We start from the raw sequence: 25,311 nt of genomic DNA, 5'->3' as shown, positions 1-25,311 counted from the left end.
GCCTGAGTTGGCCATCAGAGCAGTCCCAGGTCTCCTAGAACTGTAACTGTCTAAGACTTCCTGCAGCTGGGAGCCATAGTGAGAAGCATGGTCTCCCTATGAATGTAGCCTTGGATTTCAGAGCAGCCGCCTGGCTCTCCCATGGTGCAAGATCTACAAAGCACATCACCTTGACCACTGCACCTGTCACTCCCTGCAGATGCCACATGTTTGAATACTCACAAGGAAACACAGAGAGCCAGAGGACAGTGAAAGGAACGGCCAGTCATGTCCCCCAGCTACCATGGATTGGCTCAGTGAAGACAGGCTGTTGTCATCTCTGCATGGTTTCCTGGTACAAACACAAATTTCCTTTCCTCTGGCTGCATTCCTAAAATTAATTAAATCTTGGCTCAAGAAGGCTTATGCCAGCAAGGTAGGCACCCAAGTAGGCCATGATTGGTCCCTTCTGACCATTTATCGAAGGGCAGCCTTCCAAAACTCAAGGCCAGATAAGTGATGCAGCAAGTGAGCCACACCCAACAACTTATCGCCAGACCTCAATTTTTCCACATGAGAAATGGAATTTTGCAACCAAAAGCACACAGGAATTAGTGCCTAACAGAAAGCATTCAGTCCCAGCGTCCCTGCCTACCCCTGTTCCCAATCCCAAAGACTGGATCGCTATGCGCTTTTCTTTTCTTTTCTTTTTTCCTTTTTCTTTTCATTTGTTTCTTCTTTGAGACGGAGTCTCGCTCCGTCACCCAAGCTGGAGTGCAATGGCGCAATCTCGGCTCACTGCAACCTCCACCTCCCAGATTCAAGTGACTCTCCTGCCTCAGCCTCATGAGTAGCTGGGACTACAGGTGCCCGCCACGACATGCATCTTGCACATTTCTTTTGTAGGATGTGTGGCCACGGCTGAAAGGCAGTTTGTGCAATTATTTGTTAAGGATCAAGTGGTGAAGATTTAGGCCTCTAGTGTGCTCCTGCCTGAGTTGGTATCCCAGCTGTGCCACTTCACTCTGTGCCTCAGTGTCCTCTCCTGTCAAATGCGCATAACAGTAGCATCCGCCTCCTAGGGCTGTTGTGAAGATTAAATGGATTCCCATAGATGGAGCCCAGGGATCTGATGGATACATTGTAAGATACATTAGAAGGAAACAGTAGCTGTTAGCTTTTTAAAATGATGACTGTCTCCCATTTGGAGATGGGGCTGCTGAAAGTGAGAGACTGAATAAATACACAGAAGTCAAATAGGCAGCCAGTGATGAAATCTGGATAGGAATTCAGGTCTCTGTGGCTGGCATCTGACCTTCTCAAATTCTGGGTGCATCTTGGAGATGCGCATGTTTCCGTGTTCGCTTCTCACTGTACTCTTTTACGCTCAGGGCCTCTCCATTTTCAAACGATAGGATCTGATCTCAGGGCTCTGGATTACCCAGAGGAAGGACAGACTGAATGGGCACCTCCTTCTCTGTGGGAAGAAGCCATGGATGCCGCATCCTCTGGCCCAGCCTAGGCTTGGAACCTTCCAGACCTGCCCCATTTAAAGCCCCCAGGAGCCCCAGGCTCCTCCTCCCTGCTCACATCTTCCTGCTAAGTCTTGGTCAAACTTATCTCCTCTGCCCTGTATTTTAATTTTTCAAAGTCCAGGTTTTTCTCTGTCTTTCATTCTTTAAGGCTCGGTCTGACTTTTCCCCCTCCACTTCTGTCTTCCTTTCACTCAGCTTCCTGTCCAAATACAAGCTTTCCACACACCCACAGATGCCGTGTGCTCGAGTCTGGACTCCCACACTCGTTCAGCTCATAACCAGCATGAGTACACATCCCATGTATATATCTATTCTGCACCAATAGGCATATGGCATGCACTGTGTGCACATCTCCATGATCACCCATGCTGGCAATGTGTGCTAAACCTGAGCATGCCTGCTGAGCACACCCACTGAGTCAACAGACACGGGCACACACATGCACATACATAAGAATGTCACCATAGTAGCTAACATTGAGTGTTTACTACATACTAGGGACTTTTCTATGAAATACCTTCTCTAGTCCTCACCACAACTCATGAAGGAAGTAGGATCATCATCTGCAGTTTCCTCATCCTGCATGAGGAAACTGAGGCTCAGAAAGGTTAAGTAACTTGCCCAAGGTCACACAGCTAGAAGGTGACAGAGGTGAGATATGAGCTCAGACTCTCTAACAGAGTCAGCAGTTTATGGCCCAGGGTCCAAATATGACCAATCATCTGTTTTTGTAAATAAAACTTTATTAGAAAACAGTCCAGGTCCATTCATGTAAATATTGTCTACCTCTGCTTGTGCTACAAGGGCAGAGTTGAAGAATAGTCACAGAGACCAGATGGTTCACAAAACCGAACGTATTTGCTATCTTGCACTTAATAGAAAAAGTCTGCGGAATTCTGGTCTCATCCCAGAGTCTTCCTCTTATCCACTGTACCTGATGGTAGTTTTCCTGGTAGAATACTGATACACAATTTCCATTTGAACTAAACTTGCAGATACAAAGAGGGGTGGGGAGAGTTGTTCTGGCCCAGCTCTCTTTTGCTTTACAGATGAGAAAAGTGAATGCAGAGAAGCTCAAGGTCAAAAGCAAGATCAGCCTGTACTGAGTAGGAGCACACACACATCGCATGTTCTACTTCTTGTGCTCAGGTCTGCAAAGCTGGAACATGTTCCTAATTCCCACCCACTCTGGCTGAGTGCTCACATGCAATACATGTGTGCACACAAGCTCACATTTACATCCGAGTGTGGGTGCCCTGGCACATACCACCCCCGCCCGCACACAGTGGGTTCTGTAACATGCCCACACACTCAGCTTGCAGATAGACACCCTATCACACTGCTCTGCTGGTGAAAAGGTGCCCTGTCCACAGGCACCCGCAGTAACGTACAGACAAGATGCTTCCTTCCTGTTCACTCAACAAGCACACACAATTGATGGGATAGAGTGCTGGCATGTGTCCTCCCCCAGCAAAGCTTAAGGTGGTGCAAAGAGGCAGGGTCTGGTGACCGGGGCATCCATTTGGTAGCCCCACATCTGCCTCGGGTTTCTGAGGGCCCCCACTCTTTCCATGTGTAAAATAAAAGGGGTCAGCCACCTCTTCACATTTTTTAGGTAAATTCATTTAAAAGTGAAATTCACAACATAGTTCTTACTGGAAAACCAATATCACTTGTCAAAAATGTAACTACAAAAAAGCAACAAGTCAAAAAAGTGACAAGACAATGCATAGAATGGGAGAAATTATTTGCAAATCATGCATCTGATGAGGGAATTTTATCAGAAGATACAGAGAACTCTTACAACTAACTCAATAATACAAAGGACAAAGACCCCAATTTAAAACATGGGCAGGCCAGGTGTGGTGGCTCAAGCCTGTAATCCCAGCACTCTGCTCAGATGCTCTTCCCCTAGGCAACGTGCGTGACTCACTTTCTCACTTCCTCTGAGTCTCTGTTCCAATGTCACCTTAGCAGGGAAGCCATCTTGGCCACCCTATTTTCTACTCCATTTCCAGCCTCATGCAGTTTTACCCCCTTCCCTGCTTTATTTTTCTGCCTAGTCCACATCACGAACATATTATTTATGCATCTGTTGATGACTTCTTCCCACCAGGATGTCAGCTCCATGAGGTCGGGGACCCTGCCTGTTGCATTCACTTCTCTCTCCCAGAACAGCAGCTGGCACAGAGTATGTGTTTTAAACATATACATTTCAATGAACGAGTGAAAGGCTGAGTGATCGGAAAATCCTAGACTAGGTGACACTTAAGTATCCCTCTCATCCTCACAGTCTATAATTTAATTGGAATGTGATTTAATAATTAGAGCTAGGAGTCTGGATACCCATCCTGTATCTGTCACTGCCGGGTCCTGTGATTTTTTCCAAATCGCTCATATGGTCTTCCCTATGAAGACCATAGTCCCTTCAATTTCCCAATAGGGGTCAACCCTTCCTGCCCAGACCGCGGAAGATTGCTTAGATGATATTACATATCTTTTATTGAGTTCTGTGGGTGTCACATCCTCTGCATGCATCTCTCAAAGAAGACTAATAATATTAATAATAAAAAACAACAGTAATACACCATAATTGAGCACTGACCACATGCCAGGTTCCATTCTAAGCACTCGGCATAATTTATTTAATTCACACAACACCAAAAAATAGGCAGTAGTATTCTCCCCACTTCATGGATGAGGAGGCTGAGGCACAGAGAGGGGAAGTAACGCCCAAAGACATACAGTTGCTAGGAGGTGGAACCAGGATTTGAACTCTGGTTATCTGATTCCAGCGATCACATGTCTAACTTCTCACAACACTGGGAGGTGCTATTCTTGCCCCATGAGAAAATTGTAGCTAACAAAATAAATAACTGATCGGATATTTAAAGCCAGGTCTTTCCAACTCGAATGGTCATAAGGAGAAGAGAGAGGAGGTGGAGAAGAGGAAAGTTGTTCCTAGTGCTTAGTGTGTCCTAGACCTTATTATAGAGGCTTCAGGTGCATTGTTTCGTTTGAATTTCAGAGCAAGTCAAGGCAGAGGAGAACACTGAGGCTCAGAGAAGTTCGGTACCTTGGCCAAGGTCACACTTTCCTATTTCCACTTTTGGACTAGTAGTCAAGCACGTATCCCCCCAGAGCCTCCAAGAAAAGGCTGTTGGACCAAGATGCCCCAGTTGGACAAGGTCTTGGCCAAACATCCATCTCCAAAGGCCCGGGAGAAGGAGCTGGTGGGCAGAGATGCCCCAATTCAATCCAGTTGAACTTCCATCTGCCTTTGCAAGGACTCAGGGCTCAAGGGCAAAACACTGGTAAACTCCTGAAGCTGGGGCAAGGACAAAAGAGAGCTAATTAAGACTGAAAGCAAGACAAGGACCCCAAGCACTGCCTCCTTTTACTTTAGAGAGACCAGATAGTCTTACATTTCACTCATTTGTTTGCAGACATCTATAAAGGCATCTTCAAGAGACCTGTGTACACCTTGTCTGAGTTTAAGGAGACACCCTGAAGAGGATCCGATTATGAAGGACCAAATGCACATATTAAAATTAAACATCACACAATTCTCAAATTATTGGTTATTAATGTCCAGCGGTCTTACTTGTGCTGGGATCCACATTATTTCTGTGCACATTTGGAAGACACATTATCATAGCAAACTGCTAGGCTGAGATGAACTGTGGGTTCATCCAATCACCAAATGGCTCATTCATTTATCCCTGAGACAATTTCCAATTCCATCCATCTTTCATTCATTCTCAAAACCCATCCCTGACCTCCTGTTCCATCGGCTTTCCTATTTTGTAAAACAAACAAACAAAACAGATAATACTTTATTTCTCAGCCTTCCCTGAAACTACATTAGTTTTGTGGCTCTACTCTAGCCAATGAGATATAAACGGATATCTGCTAAAGGGATTCTAGAAAAGCATTTTCTTTCTTGATGAAAATGGGAATGGATATGGCTAGTTGAGGCCTTTGGTCTCTTTTCTCTCTTTCTCATCTGTAAAGATGCAATGTCTGGAGGAACAACAGCCGTCTTGACCATGGGGCATTGTTAAGCATGAAGAGAATTAACCCAAGAACATGACAGCATGAGAGGATCACAACATGAGAGCTGCTAAACAATTTTAATATCCACCTACCTCTGGATTTCTTGTTATGGAAGCAAAATAAACCATTGTTTGTTTAAGTAATATAAGAGTTGGGTTTTCTGTTACTTACAGCGAAATGTATTCCTAATATGATTGCTTACTATGAGCGAGACAGGCACAATGCTTCTCCCAGGATGCTCCTAATCTAGAAAGGGGAGGAGAGAAAGAAAATAAAAGAAATAACAATAAAAGTAGGCTCCATGTACCTACAGCTCTACTGCTACCATCCAGAGAGACGGAGGCAAGGACATTCTCTGCCCAAAGCATGTTCCTAAAGCTCTTCTCACTTCCCTATCCAAAAGTGCCCCACTCTAAGAGCTCCCTGCACAAACAGGCCCTGCTCTAACGTGCCCCGCCTGCTTCTGTCCTGTAGCTACAAGGTCCAGAGTTCAGACCACATGCAATGAAAGATTTTCTGGATTAATACTCATTTTAGCTCAGCTAGCACTTTTGCTGTTTAAATCTACTTGGCACCAGTCTTAGCTTGTTTTCCTTCCCAGTCTGGTTTTTGTTTTCCCCCTGCCTAATCATATGCCAACATAATTCCTCCTATTTACCCTGGCCGGTTGAGCACAAGATTTCTTTCTGTTGGAATCCCAGGTTGACCCCTCAGTTCCAAGGTTCAATGTCCCTCAGTTCCAAGATACAAAGTCACAAGCAGGAAAAAGGATGACAGTTGCAGATGCAGTGCTCAATAACAAGGAAGGAAAACAATAATGACTTTTTATTAATGAAAATAATCACAGGCCGGGCACAGTGGCTCACTCCTGTAATCCCAGCACTTTACAAGGCCGAGGTGAGCAGATTACTTGAGTTTAGGAGTTCAAGACCAGCCTGGGCAACATGGCAAAACCCCATCTCTACTAAAAATACAAAAAGTTAGCTGGGTGTGTTGGTGTGTGCCTGTAGTCCCAGCCACTCAGGAGGCTGAGGTGGGAGGATCACTTGAGCCTGGGAGGCAGAGGCTGCAGTGAGCCGAGATCACACCACTGCACTCCAGCCTGGGTAACAGAGTGAGACTTCATCTCAAAAAAAAAAAAAAAAAAAAAAGAGAGGCCGGGGGTGGTGGCTCACTCCTGTAATCTCAGAACTTTGGGAGGTCGAGGCCAGCAGATTACTTGAGATTAGGAGTTCCAGACCAGCCTGTCCACCATGGTGAAACCCTGTCTCTACTAAAAATACAAAAATTAGCTGGACATGGTGGTGGATGCCTTTAATCCCAGCTACTTGGGAGGCCGTGGCAGGAGAATTGCTTGAATCTGGGAGGCAGAGGTTGCAGTGAGCTGAGATTGCACCACTGCACTCCAGCCTGGGCAATAGAGTGAGACTAAGTCTAAAAAAAAAAAAAGAAAAGAAAAGAAAAGAATGAAAATAATCACGAACATGTGAGCACCGCTGGAGTGGCCCAGGACAACAGAGCCTCACTCTCCTGACCTCCCAGAGACTGTAAGCTCCTGGCAGACAGAGGCTATGCTGTGCTCACCCCACTGAGTACTCAGTGACTGATACACGCTGGGCACTCAAGATTTATCAGGTGGATAACTCCCCTCCACGACTCAATGAGATAAGTATAATTATCAATCCCATTTTACAGATGAAGAAACAGTCTCAGAGAGGAAAACGCATTTGCCTAAGGTCAACTGCTGGTAAGTGGCAAAGCTGAGGTGTAAACTCAGGCAACCTGTCTCTAAGCACCTCACACAGGCGGTGCTTCAGTCTGTTTGTGTGCTCTCGGACACTTTCAATGAAATTTTGGCATGAAAAGGTACAGCGATTGCAATGTGAGCTAAAGGCAGTTATTTTCCCTCTGCTGAAACACGAAGATTCATCGCTGATTCTATGAGTTGGTCTTTGCTGCTCTTGGTAAGAATGACCTCTCAACCTGTGTAGGGAGGGTAGGCATCACGGAGTCACTGAGATGCTGGAAGATTCACTTTTTCAAGAGCATGAATGAAAGGCAGTTATTCAGATGACCAAAAACCCTTCACAAAAGGATTCTGTGCGAGTGTCTCTCAATAGCAAACTAACTTCCTCTTGCCTTAGAAATTCATTCACTCAATCATTTAGCAAATGTTGATCAAGCCTCTAATGCATGTCTGGAACTCTTATAGGCACTTGTTCATAACTGTGAACAAGAGAGATGAAATCCCTGCCCTCAACGGGCTTATATCCTGATAGGGGAGATAGGTAACATGGTAGGCTGAGAAGTAGTGCCCCGAAAAATATCCACTTTTGAATCCCTGGAACTTGTGAATGTTAAATATTTTTTACCATGTTTTACCCCACGTGGTAAAATAGAAATAAAAATAAAAACATCTTTGCAAATGTGATGAAGTTATGGATCTTCAAATGCGAATGATCCTAAACACATTAATTGTAAGAGGGAGGCTGGTCAGGTACAGTGGCTCATGCCTGCAATCCCAGCACTTTAGGAGGCCGAGGGGGGTGGATCACTTAAGCCTGGGAGTTAAGTGAAGTTAACTGAGTCCAGCCTGGGCAACATGGTGAAACTGTGTCTCTATAAAAAAATACAAAAATTAGCTGGGTGTGGTAGTGCATACCTGTAGTCCCAGCTACCTGGGAGGCTGAGGCAGGAGGATTACTTGAGCCCAGGAGGTTGAGGCTGCACAGTGAGCCATGATCATGCTGCTGCACTCCAGCCTGAGAGACAGAGCAAGACCCTGTCTCAAAAAAAAAAAAAAAAAAAAAAAGGAAAAGAAAAAGATAGGGAGGCAGAGGGAGATTTGACACACACAGAGAAGGAACTGCTGTGAAGATGGAACAGAGAGATTACAAGCCACCACTGCCAAGATCGGAGTGATGCTAACACAAGCTGAGGACTACCACGTATGATTATCAATCCCATTTTACAGATGAAGAAACTGAATCTCAGAGAGGAAAAGGAACTTGCCTAAGGTCATACTTTTGGCAAGTGGCAAAGCTGAGATGTAAACCCAAGCAGCCTGTCTCTAAGCACCACACACAGGTAGTATCTCAGTCTGTTTGTCCCTCACCAATCAGAGCCTTCCTCCAGGAGTTGAAAGAGACACGGAACTAATTCTCCCCTGGAGCCTCCCGAGGGACTGCAGACACCTTGACTTCAGCCCCGTGCCACCGATTTCAAACTTCCTACGCCCAGAACTAGGAGAGAATACATTCCCGCCGTTTTAAGCCGCAAAGTTTTTGGTAATTTGTTACAGCAGCCCTAAGTGTACAAACACAGATCATTTAAAAACTCTGCTGCATAAACAATACCGTGCCATGTGCTGTGCAAATAGGACTGAATGCTCACGGGACTTTTCAGAGGCATCCCCTGCATCTAGTGGGGCGCTCCCGTAATGGAAAGTTCAACGACCAGGAAAGGCTTCACTTCCTGGCTCCACTTTCCTTCTGCTGAAACACAAAGATTCATCGCTGACTCTATGAGTTGGCTTTTGCTGCTCTTGGTGTGCCCCCTGTAAGCACAATCCCAAGGCCACTGTGGAGCCCCGATGGAACCTTCTCCCTGCATCCTGTTTAAGTCCAGCGACTTCCCTCGCCAATTAGAGGCTTCCCCTTCAGCCGGTCCGGCTTTCCCCACACCTGCCGAGGGAAGCACGTGCCGGCCATTAGCCTCTCTTCATGCCACCGCTGCGTGTCACTTCATTGTTCCCCAGTTGGCAACGGTTCTGGAGAAATGACCCCATTTGGAAATGTTTGTGGGAGTCTGAGCAAAAGATCTACACAGCCCTCTTCTGGGGAAACACGAGGGTTATCAGAACTACCTCTTCTCAAGCACCCATTTCATGCCAGAGCTGTATCTCCTTGCTGCTCAAGATGCGGCCAAGGCACCCCCACATCCGCATCTGCTGGGGGCTGAGGAACACACCTCTCACTCCCTGCCCCGACCTGCCAACTCTGAAGCTGCATTTTTAGTGTATTTTGTTTGTTTGGTTTGACACAGGGTCTCACTCTGTCACCCAGGCTGGAGTGCAGTGGTGCAATCATGGCTCACTGCAGCTTTGACCTCCCAGGCCCAAGCAATCTTCCCATGTCAGCATCCTTTGCAGCTAGGACCACAGGCATGTGCCAACATGCCTGGCCATTTGAAGATGTATTTTAATAAGATTTCTGGGTGACTCATGTGCTAGTAAGAGTAGAAGCTTTCCCAAACTACCACTAGGGATAAGGCCAGAGACTGGGAGTCCTGGTTTCCATTCTCGAAGTGACTGATAGTCCGGATTTGCTTGGCTGTATGGAGCTCAAAGCAATATTCCCAAGGCCCAGGATATCTCAATTTTGCTCGTTTTCAGTGTCCTGGGTCACTGCGAGTCTTTGCTGTCCCCAGAATCCACTTCCCAATTTTCCAGTAACTTTCCTTATTTAGGGATCAAGTCAGGTTCACCCCTAATATGTGAGGTCTCAAGGTGTAGAGGCCATGAGGGTGCACCTTGCAGACCTCTAACTACAGGAGGTGAAGTTGACGGAGGACCCCAGCACTGAACTATGACATTCATCACTGTACTATGACATTCATCACTGTTTTGCTCAGGAGGGGCTGCATTTCCCATGGCTGCCCCCAGCCAGTGACTGACAAGGCAGGGACACTAAGGCAGGTTTGTTTCTGACACACATGGGATTTTATGGATGGTGGACTTCGGCTTAAGGATCTGCTTTCCTCCCCCCATGGCTTTGCTGAATCTCCTTAGGCTGCACCATGGTCTAGAACACTTCCACCCTGCCTTCCTTTCCTCTCTCCTTTACTCTGGGTCAGACCTGCATGGCTCACCCAACCTTCCCCAGCTGGCTCCATCTTTATTTCCTCCCATAGGTATTTCTCTTAATTAAATGCTTGCACATTGAATCCTACCTTGGTATGGGATTCTTGGAGGACCCAATGACACACAGGGCAGGAGGACAAACTAAGTCCCACAAGGTCCCAAGGTTTCTCTCCACCTCTCCAAGTCCAAGGTGGGCAAGCTCTGCTCATAAGATGCCCCTAGCATGCATCTCACTAGACTCAGCCTTTATGTTCCTTGAAGGAAGCTGAGGCCAGGGGAACAGCTTTGAATTTATATTTTTCAGGCTTCCAGAGTTTCCCGTAGGAACATGAAGTGTCAGGAAAGCAGCCCAGCTTCTTTCCACCGCAGTTTTCCATACCCCCAGGCCTCAAGTGCACTCAAGGGGTATCCTGGTTTCTATATCCAAACTGCATCCATATCCCGCCACTCCCTTAACAACTGTCCCTCGGGTCTAGGACCAGAAGCATCAGAATCTGCTGGGAGGACAGATGCAGGGAGGTCTATGCAAAGCCTGGAATAAGGCCTGGAACAATTAAAGTATGGAATTCAGGGATTCCACGTACCCAGAGCAAAGTCTTCCCTTAGGCCCCATGGACTTCCCATCCTGTGGGAAGGGGCATAGCCCAAAGAGGCCAGAGTGGAGTCCCCCAAGGCTAGGCCTAACAATTCACTGTATTCAACCTTTAGCCTTTAGCCTTCGTCCCCCACCCTTAGCCCATGAAGCTAGCATGGGCCCCATCCCAGCTCCCAGGGCAGACATATCACCTAGATAGTAGCCACAGTGATTGTTTCTTGGATGGCCAGCTGACCTAATGAGCCTGACAAAACCGCTCGGTGTGAAAGCTAGGAGAGAAGCATGTGTTCCACATGCTGACCTTGGGTTTGGGGAGATCGAGATTCCCGGAGCACTGCTGCCATCCTTCCCCCTTAGAAGATGACTTGTAGCTCCCAGAGGCAGCTGTAGGGAGTCCAGGAATGAAGCCAATACAGCAGAAGGCAGAGTCAAGGGAGGGGAACAAAAAACCAGAAGCAACTGCAGCCAGTACCAGTCTGAACCCTCAACTTCCTTCAGTTACACAGGTTCATCCACCACTCAAAACAGAATAAATCCAAACACACATATATGGCCTCTACCTTGAACTCCAGTCTTATTAAGAATAAGAGTAAGAGACTTCGTGCAAACTCTGTTCTCACCCCTAAAACACCCAAAAGCTCACCAAAGAAGAGACATATTTGCCAACTAAGCATATGAAAAGATGCTCACCATTATTAATCATTAGGGAATTCAAATTAAAACCATCATGAAATAGCACTACTTATCTACTAGAAAGGATAAAATTTTAAACCAGAAAAAGAAAATGAAAGAAACTGGCAATATGGAATACTGGTAATGATGTGAAACAACTAGAACTTTCATACACTGAAAGTAAGAATGCAAAATGGTACAGCCCTTTGAAAACACAGTTTGGCAGTTTCTTTTGTAGCAAACATACTCTTACTAGGTTACCCAGTAATGCTATTCCAAGGAATTAACCCAAAAGAAATGAAACAAACGTCTACAAGAAGACTTGTATGTGAATGTTCACAATAGCATCCTTCATAATCACCAAAAACTGAAAACAGCCCAAATGTCTCTCAACAGGTGAATAAATAAACCAAATATGGAACAACCATACTGATATGGTTTGGATTTGTGTCCCCACCCACATCTCACGTTCAAATGTAATCCCCAGTGTTGGAGGTGGAGCCCAATGGGAGGTGATTGGATTGTGGGGGTGGATTTCCTCCTTGGTACTGTTATCAAGATAGTGAGTAAGTTCTTGAGAGATCTGGTTGTTTAAAGGTGCATAGCACCTCCCTCCTCGCTCTCTTCCTCCTGTTTCGGCCATGTGAAGTGCTGGCTTCCTCTTTGCCTTCTGCCATGATTGTAAGTTTCCTGAGGCCTCCCGGGAAGCCAAGCAGATACCACCATGCTTCCTGTACAGCCTGTGGAACTGTGAACCAATTAAACCTCTTTTCTTTATAAATTACCCAGTCTCAGGTATTTCTTTATAGCAATGCAAGAACTGACTACCACAGTGGAATATTACTTGGCAATCAAAAGGAGCAAACTCCGGCACACACAACAAAATGGGTGAATCTCATAAGCACCATGCACAGTGAAAAAGGTCAAACACAGGAGGCTACTCACAGAATGAATCTTTTAAATGACATTCTGGACAAGTCAAAACTATAGGGACAGAAATCAGATCCGTGCCTGGCAGGGGTCGGGGTGAGGGAAGAAGAAAGAAGAAACCTTTCAGGGTGATGGAGGGGTTCTATAGCTTGGTTGTGGTGGTGGTTACATGCCCATAAATATTCATGAGGAATAATTGAACTGTACATTGAAAAAGTGCATATTGTATTTCATTGAATGTAAATTACACATCAATAAACCTGACTTCATATATATACTGATATGTTTGGATATTTGTCCTCTCCAAATCTCATGTTGAAATATAATCCCCAATGTTGGAAGTGGAGCCTGATGGGAGGTGTTTGGATTATGGGGGTGGATTCTTCATCAATGGCCTAATGACATCTCTTTGGTAATGAGTGAGTTCACACAAGATCTGGTTGTTTAAAAGTGTATGCACCTCCCTCTGTTTCTTGCTTCCATGCTCAATGTGTGACATGCTGGCTCCCTGTCACCTTCTCCCATGATTGCAAGCTTCCTGAGACCTTCACCAGAAGCTGAGCAGATGCTGCCATCATGCTTCTCATTCGGCCTACAGAACCGTGAGCCAATTAAACCTCTTCTCCTTGTAAATTACCCAGCCTCAGGTATTTCTTTATAGAAATGGAAGGACAGTCTAACATATACACCAACTGAATACCAGTACTTATCATGTGTTCCAAATCCTTTACTTGAATTAGCTCTTCTAACCTGCCTAACAACCCTACAAGGTGTGAGCTATTATTATTACCATTTTACTGATGAGAAAACAAACATAGAGAGGAGGAGTTACCTGCCAAATGTCACCCAGCTAGCAAGTGGTGGGCTTGGGACTCAAATCCAAAAAGTATGATTTGGAGCCCATGCCCATCCCCACTGTACCACAGGTTGCAAATGGAGGCATGGAGGCTAAATCATTTGCTTACATTCACCAGCGAGGTCAGAGAAGGGAGAACGGGAGCAAATCAGATTTAGGAAAAAAAAAAAAAAACCTTGTTCCAGCCCCAGACATGCTGATTTTCCCACAGTTGCTGCTCCAATTCTTCTGGCTAATTCTTCAATGCCAGCCAACTCCCTCTGGGCCCCTAACTCGAAAGCCCAGCAAGATTCTGCAAGAGAAAATGACTGCTTCCTAAAAGCACCCGGTGGATTTCCCTGACACATCTTGTCGGCACTCAGAATGCCCATGACAGCTTCTCCTGAAATATTTTCCAGGTGAGCTCTCTGACTGCCCCACAGCCAGCCTATTGCCTCTGATTACTCCTGTTCCCTCACAGCCGGAATGGCCTGTTGACAAGACCTCTCACTCCTTCCAGGCCCAGATCTGACCTTCCCCAGTTTCTTAGATCAAATGCAGAAGCAGGTGCTTAAGGAGAGTCACTGGATGGTGTTAAAAGCCGATTTCTCCCCCTCTTAACAATGCAAGTTGCAAGGTGGTGATCAGAGGGGAAACATTTAGAGGCAATGTTCCTCCAGGTGCCATTTCCTCACAGTGGACTTGGAGCAAAGGCTGCTCCAACAGCAGGGAAAAAAAACCCACTGGGGCTCTGGGCCTGACACAGGGGCACATTGGATGGATACTGCCAGGTCTGGAACTTTGTAAGGGGTTGCAAACATCTGTGCTGCAATGTTCTTCCCAGCTCAATTAGAAAGATGGACCAGACTCCACACAAAGGCTCCCCTAGGAAGTAGCTGAAATGCAGTTTCCACAGACCCTTAAAAGTGGCAGAGTAAGACCATCTGCCAAAACAGGAAAAATGTTTAACAACTTGACAAGGAGTTTTTAAAAATCTTCCCCAGGGTTTGTCTATTGTAAATCTGTTAAAGCAGGGTTTTAGCCCAGGGATAGGAAGGAGTTGGGAATCTTGGTTCTAATTCCATTTTGAACTTGTCTGTTCTCAAACCTCTTTGTCATTCCTCCGTTCCACTTTCTTCTGACTATCAGAGCAAACTGGTTTCCTGTTGAGGGCTGCCTGTGATTGATTGGTTGTGACTGTTGTATGTTAAGAGGGATTCTGAGTCATGTATGGACTCAGTGAGAAAGAGTGTTGTGATTGATTAGTGATGTCTGCTGGGACTGAGGCAATAGGGAATCATAAAGGCAAGCCACCTATTTCCCATCTCTATTATATACAAAAAGGAAATGGTAATAGGAGGAAGACATCAGAAAAAAGTATCAAAAATAAATGCAATTTAGTTTACTAAAAACCACCAGATACCTTTTAGAACCTGTTTCTGACAAGCATAGCCCCAGCTACTGACTCCAGTGCCACCCCAGAGAGTCCAGTAAACACTCAACACCTGCAAAGCATAAAGCATGTGGTCGTCTTCTAAGAAGAACACAGTTCCTTCTGCATAATGATGTCATTATTGTACTCTGTGGTCCCACCACCCTGGCCACAGTCGATTGGTTAAAACAGTTGGAAACTATAGGCCACAGGCACCTGTTTGGGTAAATAAAGTTTTATTGAAACATAGCAACACTCATTGGTTTGTGTATTATCTACAGTTACTTTTGTGCTCCAATGATGGAACTGAGTCACTGTGACAGAAACTGCATGGCCTGCAAAGCCAAAAAGTCTTACTCTCTGGCCCTTTTCATTAAAGTTTGCTGACCCTTGGATTAAACAGTTGCCATTCAATGTAAATGTAATTGAAATGAAGGGTTCATAATAAAACTCAGCCATCTATAAGTTATCTTGAGAATAACCACTGTCATGCTATATTGGCTGATGACAAATCATTTCAGTCATCAGATTCTTTGTCTTTCCCTCTCTCTCTGAGGGAGATACAGGTTGAATCAAGGTTACTAGAACTACTGCTGGATCCAGAATGGAAGTGAAACACTGGTCTTGTTTTCCATGAGGCTTGCTCTATAGCCTAATCTTGGAAACACTGTATTATTCCCTATGCTTTCACACTTCCCTGCATTTTTATAAAATAAACTTTCATGACCTAAGGGTAGGAGAGTTAGGGGATTTCACTTCTCATGCCACCTCTGGTGGTGCCTGTCTAGTACAGTGTCTGCAAACATGAAGCCTGGACAGGAAAGAGTACCACGATGGATTAGTGATGTCTGCCATGGGTCATGGAAGGAGAGGAGAGAGCAATGTGTGATGTGTATTTAGAGCTAGGGCTTAAGTTAATCTTCTGTGCCTTCTCTTTGCAACCTAAGAGTCTATCTTCCATGTCTACCTTATTACCACCTTCTCTCATCTTCCTTGGAAGTTAGATTTAAAATACATCATTCTGTTTGTGAATAGGCACCATTGCGCCATTTTCTCCAGAGAGTTTCATATATAATCTTTATTTCCTCAGTCAAATAACAAACATCTCCTTAAACATGCTATTTCTCTTATTTTAAAAGACTCCTGGCCAGGCATGGTGGCTCACACTTGTAATCACAGCACTTTGGGAGGCCAAAGCGGGCAGATCACCTGAGATCAGGAGTTTGAGACAAGCATGGCCAACATGGCAAAAACCCATCACTACTACTAATACAAAAAATTAGCTGGGCCTAGTAGCACACATCCTGTAGTCCCAGCTACCTGGGAGCTGAGGCAGGAGAAACCCTTGAGCCCTGGAGGCAGAGGTTGCAGTGAGCTGAGACTGCGCCACTGCACTCCAGCCTGGACAACCGAGCGAAATTCCATCTGGAAAAAAAAAAAAAAAAAAAAAAAGACTCCAGCAGCAGGTGCCAAGCTGGGCACATAATACTCATTTAATGAATCCATGAAGCTTCTAATTTGGGGATTGAAGGTGCCAGCTTTCCTCTTAGAGCTCTGATTCTCCATTTATTCACATCAACTTTGAGGAAGACATTCCCTCTAGTTCATCTAAAAGTTTCCCTTAACAACTCAATCGTCTTTATTCTTGTGCAGGGCAATGGATATGCCATGCCCCACAAGTCCAGCTGGTTTGGCTGGGAGCCACCTGGCTGCAGAGTCACTGTCTGTCCGGGTGCAGTGACTATCCACGAGAAGTTGGACTTACCCTTTGTTTCCAAGTTCTCATCCTGACCCCTGCCTACTTCCTTCTTGGCTTCTCTCCACCTCTAAGCTTACCTCACTCTCCAAGGCCTCCTCCCACCCACTCTGTGACCTTTCTCTCTAAAATATGGCCTACAGAGAGTCTCTATGTAACAAAATCTCATTTGCTGGTGACAATCGTTCCAAGCCTTCCCAGGACTTTCCAGCCTCCATATCTGAAGGTTATGTTAACTTAAACACCCACAGGTCTCTAACTCATGGCCCCTACCTGTGGAATTGCAGACCCTCAGAATCATTTCCTACTCACCTGCTGTCACTTTCCCTAGTTACTGCTTAGATTGGCCAGGGATAGCCCTCATTTATTAAGTTTATTCATGATCTTCTTGGTACATGCTTTGTTTTTTTGAGACAGAGTCTTGCTCTATCACCCAGGCTGGAGTGCAGGGCCATGATCTCAGCTCACTGCAACCTCTGCTTACCGGGTTGAAGTGATTCTCGTACCTCAGTCCTGCAAGTAGCTGACACTACAGGCACCTGCCACCACACCTGGCTAATTTTTGTATTTTTAGTAGAGACGAGGTTTCACCATGTTGGCCATGCTGGTCTTAAACTCCTGACCTCAACTGATTTGCCCACCTCAGTCTCCCAAAGTGCTGGGATTACAGGTGTGAGCCATGGTGCATGCCTTTTGTCACCCAAAGCCCTAAAACAGAACTGCCTGGACCCCAGTCTTATACAAATCTCCATAACAAAAACTGCTTCTCATTTCTCCTCAACTCTCCTTCTACACAGAAGAAATATGCAGTTGGCTCTCAGGAAGGTAGTCTAGCGCATGGTTAAGAGGACGACATTGCACTAGACACGTGGATTTAAATTCAGATTTCCACTCTTTCCTGGCCACTCAGATGTTAACTAAACTCCCCATGCCTCAGTTTCCACATGTGTAAAGTGGAATATTAATACAGTAATCATTAACTTATAGAATTGTGTGGGCGTATTCATTTTCTAGGGTTATTGCAAGAAATGGCCACACACTGGATAGTTTGAAATAATAGAAATCCATTCGCTCATTGTTCTGGACGCCAGAAGTGGGAAATTGAAGTGTCCAAAGGGCTAGTTTCTTCTGAAGGCTGGGAGGGAGGATCTGCTCCCGGCTCCTCTCTTACCTTCTGGTGGCTGACAGTAGTGACAGTAGTCCTTGGAACTCCTCGGTTTATAGACACATTACCCCAAACTCTGCCTCCATTTTATTTTATTTTATTTTTATTTTTATTTTTTTTTGCCCTGTCCCAGTCAGTGAAAGGGACACTTTATTGAGCCCCAGGGCCATGGGGCCCTTCGCGGAAGGAAAAGCCTTATTTGACCTTCTTCTTGGGGCACAAGTTGTTGGCGTGCCCACACTTCTTGCAGCAGTTGACAGCACAGGGGTGAGCAGGGCACTGGCGCAGATCCCTGAGAGTAATATCTTGTTGCAGTTGTATTTCTGGGCAAGCCAGTGGAGGGAAGGCTCAATAATGCCACCTCACAGACGCAGCACCAGGTGCAGGGTGGACTCTTCCTGGATGTTCTAGTCTGAGAGACTGCAGCCATCCTCCGGCTGTTTGCCCGCAAATATCAGACACTGCTGGTCAGGCAGGATGCCCTCCTTGTCTTGGATTTCGGCTTTGACATTCTCAGTGGTGTCAGTGGCCTCCACCTCAAGGGTGATGGTCTTGCCCATGAGGGTGTTCACAAAGATCTGCATCTCTGAGTCTGCAGCTCGGCCGCCTCACTGAAGAGAAAGAGCGCCTCCATTTTCATATCACCTTCCTCCATGTGTAGCTCTCCTCTGTGTGCCTCTTACTAGGACTCTTGTCCCTCAGGGCCTACCCAGATAATCCAGCATGTTCTCATCTTGAGACTCTTCACTATATTTACAAGACCTTTCTTTCTTAAAAAATTAAATTTATTTTTAATTTCCATAGGTTATTGGGAACAGGCGGTATTTGGTTACATGAGTAGGTTCTTTAGTGGTGATTTGTGAGATTTTGGTGCACGCATCACCCGAGCAAAAAAACTAACCCCAATTTGTAGCCTTTTATCCCTCACCCCTTTCCCACCCTTTCCCCTGAATCCCCAAAGTCCGTTGTGTCATTCTTATGCCTTTGCATCCTCGTAGCTTAGCTCCCACCTATCAGTGAGAACATATGATTAGGTTACTCCAGGTTACTAAGAATGCCATTAACTCATTCCTTTCTATGGTAGTATTCTATCATATATATATACACACATACATACACACACACACACACACATATATATATATATATCACAGTTTCTTTATCCGCTCATTGATTGACGAGCATTTGGGCTGGTTCCACATTTTTACAATTGTGAATTGTGCTGCTATAAACACATGTGTTCAAGTATCTTTTTCATATAATGACTTCTTTTCCTCTGGGTAGATACCCAGTAGTGGGATTGCTGGATCAAAGGGTAGTTCTACTTTTAGTTCTTTAAGGAATCGCCACACTGTTTTCCATAGGTCTTGCACTAGTTTACATTCCCACCAGCAGTGTAGAAGTGTTCCCTTTTCACCACATCCACAGCAACATCTATTAATTTTGATTTTTTGTGTATCTGCAAGACCTTTCTTACAAATAATGTCACATTCACAGATTGTAGATATTAGGATGTAGACATACCATTTTGGGGAGCACAGTTCAACCCGTGACAGTAGGATTATAAGAGATGGTGCATATACTATGCTTAGCACCATGCCTGGCACATAGCAAATAGTTTTGTTCTTATCATTCTTTAAAGGGCCAGAGCTAGGCTCTAGATTTAAAAACAAGTATCTCTGATCCTCTCCATTTCCCATCTCTCTGTCTCTCTCTCCCTGCTTAGTCTGAAATCCACCAGAAGTTGAGCCTGAAACAAGGACTTGGATAAGCTAGTTTTATTGGTGGTAGGGGTAACATGTGGGGGAGGGTCGGAGTGGGGAGGTCAAAGTGACCTCAGGACTCAGGTGCAAGGGAATGAACAGAGTGAGCCAAGGAAGAAGGAAAAGCCAATAGGAGGTTCCTTTTTTTTTTCTTTTCTTTTTTTTTTTTTTTTTTTTTTTCTGACAGAGTCTCGCCCTGTCACCAAGCTGGAGTGCAGTGGCACAATCTCAGCTCACTGCCACCTCTGCCTCCCAGGTTCAAGCGATTCTCCTATCTCAGCCTCCCAAGTAGCTGGGACAATAGGCATGCTCCACCACACCCAGATAATTTTTGTATTTTTAGTAGAGACGGGGTTTCACCATGTTGGCCAGGATGGTCTCCATCTCTTGACCTCATGATCCACCTGCCTCAGCCTCCCAAAGTGCTGGGATTACAGGTGTGAGCAACCATGCCTGACTGAGGCTACTTCGTATATGAAGCAGCTATGTAGACAATGGGATATAAATACCATTGGAAGCTGTGAGAAGTGTACAGAATACATCCCAGAAATGTCCCGTTGATGGATCAAGGTGAGGCATTTATACCCCAACTCCACCTGCCACTGGTTGAGGGTCATCCCCAGTGTCTCCTGCTCATGGCCTCGGCAGCCTCCTACAGCTTCACAGAGGTGGGGTACGCACTTGGATAGCATACTGTCGATTTGAGTCTGAGCTTGCAGGAATCTCTGACCGGCAGCTGCAGCTGCATTCAGAGGTGAGCAGGTGTGAGAAGGAACACCTTAAATCTGCTTAAGGGGGTATGATAAGGAACACCTTAAAACTCCTTAACTCCTCACTAGAAGCCAATGCATAGATATCTTCCATGATAGGCTTATTTTTTTCATGTTGTCACAGGTTGAATTGTGTCCCCCAAAAAGATACATTGAAGTCTTAACTCCCATACCAGTGCATGTGATTGTGTTTGGAAATAGGGTCTTTGCAGATGGAGTCAAGTTAAGATGAGGTCCTTAGGGTGGCCACTGCTCCAATATGATGGGGGTACATGCCTTAATAAGAGGAAGAGAAATGGCAGAGGCTGCCATGCACAGGGGGAAAATGTGAAGTCACACAGGACAAGGTCCACGTAATGATGATGGCAGAGATTGGACTGATGCATCTACAAGCTAAGGAATGCCAAAGATTGCCAGCAACCAGGAGATGCTAAGAGAAGGACATGGAGCACATTCTCTCCTAGAGCCTTCAGAAAGAGCACAGACCCGCTAACACCTTGATTTGTAACTTCTAGCCTTCAGAACTGCAAGAGTATCCATTTCTCTTGTTTTAAGCCACCCAGTCTGTGGTACTTTGCTATAGTAGTCCCAGGAAATGAATAAACATGCTCATTCATTCATTCTAGCAATGCCTGGGTATGTTTTATGGGATAGAATGGGCTCACAAGTTCATTACTTAAACCAATCTTTGAGCCTCTTTGTGGCTCAAATAGGACCCCACTGACCATGGGAGTGTTCAGGCGGGATCTGGGTTGGAAACATGTGTCCTCTTCCAAATTGCTATGCAGCTCACCCACACCATCTGCCAGCATTCTTCACCCCCTCCCCTACTGCAGACCTGTTCCCGAGACAGCTCTGCTCCCAACATCCCTGAGAGTAGTATCTTGACCAAATCAGGGACCACCCGATAAAAGACTTAGGACTTCACCTCCCAGGTACAAGCACATCCATTTGCACTTCTTTAAACTGCATGCTATTCAGCTTCCCTTCCATCATCACAGTGGACTCCACTTTGAATCCTCCCAGGCTATAGTTGTAGAGTGCATGGGCCCTTGGGATTATCAAAGCTCATCCTTCCCACTTTACTCTTGGAGAAACATTATAATTTACCACCTATCACCCTAGGCCTGAGTCCTGCTCCAGGGTGGAATAGGAGTTCTGGGTTTCTCGTCCCAATCCATCTGGTCATTTTGACCTTGGTCACATTCTCTTTTTTTGTGGGGGAGTGGTGCTGGGAGCATAGGGTCTTCATGCCATCTCTTCTGCTTGTGCCTGGATTGCAGCCTTAAAGATTTCATCCAGAATGTAATGCAGGCAAGAAATTCCCACCAATACCAAGGGGCTAATGAGAGCCATTGTGTTTCCTTATGAAAAGCAGAGGTCAGCACCTTTAGTTGAGGAATGAATTATGAACTTGTCTTCAGCGTGTTTCTCACAGTTCCTCCTACTGTGCTGGGTGTACTAAAGACAGACGACACCCTACCCCAAAGTCAGCGTAGAAATGCAGAGAAGCTTGAGAACATAAAATAGGAGATAAGAACAGAGAGAACGGGGGAGCAGAGGGAAGAAGAAGAGAAAAGAAATCGTCAAGAACACATAGAAAACTATCTGCTGGTTAAATTCCAGGCTTTGAAATGCAAAGAATGACATGTTCCAGTAGTTTTTTATAGACCCATGCTCTACAATATTAGCAACAACCAAGGCGGACACACAATTTCATGGTTACATCGCGAATTGGTTATTTCTGCCAATGCAGCTAAGGGATACCCTGATCAGTAAAATCCAGATAATTTCCAAAGCTGTTGCATCAAATCCTTTGGCTTAGTCCTTCCTGCGAAACACAGGATCACTCCCTGACGTTACCAGAAAACTGTTACTGCAGACTGGCATTTCACCTTCTTTAAATGATTCTGACCACTTTCCCCAAATACAGAGGTGTTTCCAAAGTAGGAAGAACAGATAAATGTGCCAGGCACAGCATGCCTGTACTCCCAGCTACTCAAGAGGCTGAAGCAGGAGGATTGCTGGAGAGCAGGAGTTTGAGACTAGCCTGAGCAACATAGCAACACCTCATCTCAAAAAAAAGTTATAAAAAATTATAAAACAATAGACTACACTCCGTCTTCACCCACCTCCAAAACACACAAAGGAATTCTTGTCTTCATGGTGCGTGCCTGGGTCATTTCTGCAGGTGATTCATTAAAACGCCTGGTTTGGAGTCATAAATTGTACACTCGTAAGTATATGTATGTTAGTTACTGCTGTGTAACAAACTAACCCAGAACTTGGTGGCTCAAAGCAACAACCATCTTACTTGAGTCTACAGGTTGTCTAGTTCCACTGATGTGGGCTAGGTACAGCTATCTTACTCATGCATCTGTGTAATCAGGGGGCAGGTTGGCTGGGGGCTGGCTGGTTTAGGATGTCCTCAGCTGGGATGACTTACACCTTTCCAGCAGGGGTGTTGTCATGGTGGTGACTAGCAGAAAATAAAATAAGTAAATCACTGTTTCCAGTGTCTGCAGTGAGATTGTTACCACCTCATTGTCCACAACGGGCCACATGCTCAAGCCACAAACTGTGTGGGAGGGCCCTACCGAAGTTATGGACACAGGGAGACATGAAAATGAGATCCATGTGTCCAGTCAGTTTACTAGAGGGTAGAAACCGCACAGGTAACTATTCAACAATTGTTTGCTAGCTACATACAGAAAACAAAATGAAAAGTTCGGAAAATTATCTGATCATCCCCTTGGTCAGTGATCTGACAACATTTTAGTAAAGAGCTAGGTAGTAAAACTGTAGGCTTGTAGAACGTGCAGTCTCTGTCACAGCTACTCAGGTCTGCCACGGTAGCATGAAAGCAGCCATGGAGGATACATAAATGAATGGGTGTGGCTGTGTTCCAATAAAACTTTATTTATAAGCAAAAACAGGGGGCTGGCCCATGATCTTGGTCATCATTCATCAAACTGATATTTGCTGGGGCCAGACTATGGGCCAGGCACTGTGGATGTGAAGATAAATAAGACATGTCCCAAAGAGCTTTCAGCCTAATATGGAGACTGGTAGACTGTAAGAGCTCAACAAATAACGCACTGAGTTAACATTAATGGGAAAATAGATAATAAAGAAACACAGTGGAAAGAAATGTTGCTGGGGCCATGGAAGTCTAGACAGGGTGCAAGGGATAGGAAGAAAGAGGCTTCCAGGAAGAGGTTAGGTTTGAAGACTGGCTAGGCATTCTTACAAGAATATCTAGGGTAGAGTTTGGAATTCCAGGCTGAGGGAACAGAGAGATTAGAGACCAGGTGATGAAAAAGAACTTGGCGAATATTTAAGCGGGGCTGGACCAAAGGGTGTTTCATTTAGCTTTCAATGTTTTTGGCTGGGTCTAGATTCTTTTAAATCTAAATTATTCGAAGGTTCAAATTTCCGCAATCCCTGGGGAACACCCAGTACCTGAGGTGTTATGACAGCATGTCTTTTCGTCCTACCCAATTTAAGGAAGCGATCCGGTGTATAGAGAATGAACCAGATTATGAATCAGCAGAACCGGGCTCTAATTCCCCTCACTCCTCTCATTGCTCCCTGGATAACCTTAACCATTTCACATGCCTCTTTATGCCTCAATTCCCCTAACTACAAAATGGGGGAAATAATGTCTCATAAGGTCGCTGTGAGAATTCCAAGAAATATCTACGATGTGCTTAAACACACTGCCTGGCTGGGGATAAACACTCAGAAACGCTAGCTAGCTATCATCCTCACCTTCATTGTTGATCATCATTGCCATCTTGATTAACTCTTCTCTCTATCCAATCCGTCCTTGAAACTCCCTGCCCCAGACACTGAAGCCTCCAGAGATGAACCCAGAACTGGCTCCAGAAACAAGTCCCCCACTCCCTGCTGTTTGTTGGGTGGGGTGAGTTGGGGGACGCTGTCTGAGTCTCTGTTGTGTGCACAGCCAGCAAGGAGGCCTGGAGCAGGGCCGGAGACAGGCAGTGGCGGAGGCTGCGAGTTGCTCGCCAACAAACAAAAGTTGCCTTTCATCTGATCCAGTGCTCCCGAAGAGGAATCACTTCCTCCTGCCTGGGCGTTTATGAAAGCCGACAGCAGAGGCGAGAAAACAGCCAGCTCTTTCTGCGCGTGATAAAACCATTACAATCAATTTAGGCAGCTCGCAGGCGCGCAGACAGACTCTGTGTCGACTGGATTCTGTTACCGGGAGTGGGGTGGGGGGAGCCGGGGCGGGGTGGGGGGCGTAAGGGGGGCCTTCTGGGAGACTGGAGCGTTCGGCCTTCCGCGGATGGGCCCCATTACGGCTGCAGGCTGGCGCCACTGCTGCGGGGGCTCGCTACCCAATGAAAGTGTCATCCAACTGGAAGATGGGGGGGCTACCAGTGTTAGCTTAACTCCTGCGGTCTCGCAGACTAATTGCTCACGGTGGAAACAAGCCTCAAAGTGCTTTGGCCTCGTCAATAATAGGGTATCAGATGCTTTCCATTCCGCAGTGCATTGATCTGTTTCCTCCCCAGGCCTCCTCCTGGCTCCGCTCCCTGGCGTCCCCCCACCGGTGCTGCCCTGGCTTCTACCTCTGATGACTCTTCTTCCTTTTTTTTAAAGTGTTTTCTAAGCGTGTGTTTAGCATGAGTGGTGCCTAAGTGCTAATTGTTACACCACAGATTGATTGGCGACGAGATGGCTTGCCAAGTTCCTCCAGTCTCCTGGGGGGAGGAGGGCAGAGGCGGAGAGAGGAAGGGTGGGGAGGGCTTAGGGTGGGGGTAGCAGCGGTTGTTGGAGGGAGGAGGAGAGGGGAATCCTTGATGCTTCTGAGTTCCCTCTAAGTCTATGTCTTTCTGGGTTGGAAACTCGTGCCTGTCGTCGGGGAGACTCAGTGAGGGGCAACCTCTACTGATATTTTGTTATTTGAGAAAGTGGCATCGGTTTGTTTGCCAGTGC

At 45.8% G+C, this 25,311-nt stretch overlaps 1 pseudogene; it reads right to left on the bottom strand.

The window, feature by feature from the left end:
• Nucleotides 1-18,011: 18,011 nt before the first annotated feature.
• Nucleotides 18,012-18,427, bottom strand: LOC104675544 (annotated as a pseudogene).
• Between the last annotated feature and the right edge of the window lie 6,884 nt (nt 18,428-25,311).

This window comes from Rhinopithecus roxellana, chromosome 10 (genome assembly GCF_007565055.1).
Source record: "Rhinopithecus roxellana isolate Shanxi Qingling chromosome 10, ASM756505v1, whole genome shotgun sequence".
Classification (NCBI taxonomy): domain Eukaryota; kingdom Metazoa; phylum Chordata; class Mammalia; order Primates; family Cercopithecidae; genus Rhinopithecus; species Rhinopithecus roxellana.
The sequence above is the reverse complement of the archived record's forward strand: the minus strand, read 5'-3'. Positions and strand labels throughout refer to the sequence as shown.